This window comes from Spermophilus citellus, assembly GCF_964194105.1.
Source record: "Spermophilus citellus genome assembly, chromosome: 7".
NCBI lineage: Eukaryota > Metazoa > Chordata > Mammalia > Rodentia > Sciuridae > Spermophilus > Spermophilus citellus.
In genome coordinates this window covers 138030314-138033254 of record NC_138188.1, presented here as the reverse complement: position 1 = coordinate 138033254, position 2941 = coordinate 138030314, and positions in this window count along the sequence as shown.

The following is a 2941-nucleotide window of genomic DNA, read 5'->3' as shown; positions in this document are numbered from 1 at the left end:
TCACCAGTCCACTATAATTGCCATAATAAACATTACATTGACCTTTTAATAGATCATTCAAATCAGAGTAGATGATCTTCAATATATGGTAGGGTTTAATCTTGATAAATCCACTGTGAGTTGAAAATATTATAAACTAAAAATACAATCAACACACCTATTGCGCAAAACATTATTGCTTAGCAATACAGTACATTGTAGAGTATGAAATTGTTTATCCTCAGGATCACATAACTGACTGTGACTCCCTGTTGCTCTTCCCCATCACAAGAGATTGTACTGAAATAGCTGAGAAAAGAGCAAAATTCAGAGTTTGAACTATGGTTTCTGCTACTGTAAATTGCTTTTGAACTATTGTAAATCCAAAAATATGCTAAATTGAGCCATAGGAAATTGGGAACAGTTGTATTTTCCAGTTCATTTTTTGATCTGCATAAACAGCATTCAAAGGCTTTGATTATTCTCCTCCTGAAACTCTTTCTTCTTTTATTTTTTTATAAGTTCTATCCATCATCTTTGAACCATTCCATATCAGTCTGGAATGGTCTTAAAGACCCTTAAAGACCCTTCCTGGTCTTAAAGTTTTATTATTTTCTATAATTCTACTCTAAATCTTCTTTTCTCTAAAAAACAGTGTTTTTCACCTTTGTCTGAATATTGGAAATTATATTTAAAAAATATAATAGCAACATTTCTGAATGGCAGATTATAGACATTCATAAATCTACTCTTCCATAAAAGTAATAAGAATACTATTTAAAATGGTCAAAATAAATATTTCCAGAACTCTGGAAATTAGCCAAAGGCTTTCAAAAATCCAAGGAATATTTACTCAAAAAAAAATGGTTGACCCTTGGTAAAAAGAGCAGGCATTATATGTAGCATTTCAACCTAAAAATTCTTTCCCTTATTATCTTTGGTGGCCTTCAAACTGAAAGCTATATGACCACAAAAACTGTAAAATCTTGCAGCCTAGGAGAATCACTAGAAAAAGAGTGGATTTAGAGTTCTATAAAAGTCCTCTCCTTAGAGAATTACCAATGTTTACCTCTCTGGCATCTCCATTCAGGGCCTTGTTCTTTGACCCCAGTGACAGCTTACCCAAACCTGATTCAGCATTCTCAGTGTGACTAGCCTTTTCTCCAAGTAATGGGAAGAAAACAATCAATGCCTATTGGTTAAAAGTGTATCTGCCTGAGGCAGCTATTATAGTTGGTCTAAATAAGAGGTTTACTAAGAAATTTAAAAGAAAAACTAGGGAATGGATAGTTCATATGGGATATTGAATATATCCAATATATTCCTGGGAATATCAGGCTATGCCCACATGATGGTATGTGTACACTATTAAGCAAGAACTGAGAACACCTAATTCTTTCACCTGTAGATTACCTTGAGGCTTTTCACAAGCAGGAAATGAAGATAAAGTTTAAGCTACTTGCTAGATAAAAGCAGTTTAATCCCTAAGTCCTGGAAGAATGCAATTCAAACAAATACAAAACCCCTCAGCAAAGTAAAGGAGGTATATTGGCTGAATGCATTCAAGAAAATTTCTATGAAATTTTGACCACTGAGATAATTAAACGAAGATATTGAAGAGTGTGCACAACAAAAATTTCACTCTATGAAGTTAGTCTAGGAAATTCAATAAATAAACAGCTACAGTCACAAAAATATTACACCCAATAAGAGCAACAAAATCTCAGGATGGAGCTAATTTATAAAGTTGGGAATGTATAATTTGCAGTAAAGTGCCTAGTTTTTAAGGACAAAAAAAAACTATACAAAACATGTAAAGGAAGAGAAAATTACATCTCTTACAAAGAAAACAGGAACTATATTTAAGGAGTTCTAATATTAGACTTCATTAATAAAAATAATAATATGATGGCCAGAGTTAATGAAAAATTTAAGTACTGAATCTCTCCAAATAGAGAATATCAGCAAGTAAAAAGAATCGTTAAAAATCTAAGGAAAAAAGCCGAATGGAATTGTATGATTCAGAAAGTAGAAAAACTAAAATAAAAATTAGCTAGGTGGATTCAAAATCATTTTTGAAATGGTCCAATTAGGAAATCTGAAGACTGGTCAACTTATATTATTCATTCTCAGGAAAAAGGAAGGAAAATATAGAAAAAGTTAAAAGACTATTTGAAAAAACAATGGTCAGAAAATTCTAAAATTGGATGAAAACCATCAATCCACACACACAAAAGCTCCACAAACTTCAAGTAGAATAAACTCAAAGAGATCCACACCCAGTCAAAATCAGAGTCAATCTGTTAAATCCAAGAACAGAAAGAGAATCTTGAAGAAGCAAAAGAAATGTGTCTCATTATGTACATTGTGCTCAAAGATTAACAGGTGACTACTCATTAGAAACCCCATGGTTGCTAAAAGACAGAAGGATGACATATGCAAAAGTGTGCAAAAAAATATGGTGAGTCAAGAATTCTATATCCTGCAAAATCATCCTGCAAAAAAAAAAAATGAAGCAGAAATTAAGACACTCATAGTAAACAAAAACTGAAAGAATACAGTGATTTGATTTAGAAAAAATACTATAGGAATTTTTTCAGGCTGAAATGAGAAACATAAGACATTAACATAAATGCATAAAAATAAAGAAGAAATCAAAAGCACTGGTAAAAATAACTGCAGGGATAAATATTTTTAAAATCCCATTATTATGTAAAATCTAATGTTCTAACAAAAACATATAAGGGGAAAAGAGGCTAGCATAGCATATTTTTAAAAATTCCTTTATCCTAGCTAGCTTTGAAGGACATATTTTTCAAATAGTAATATCTGGAAAAAATTTGTTTTTGTAATTCTTCTTTTCTCTTATATGATTTTAAAAGAAAGTGAATATTGTTTCAGTTCTCTTTATATTTGGAATATTGAACCCTTATGAAATGCATGGTTTGTAAAATATTTTATT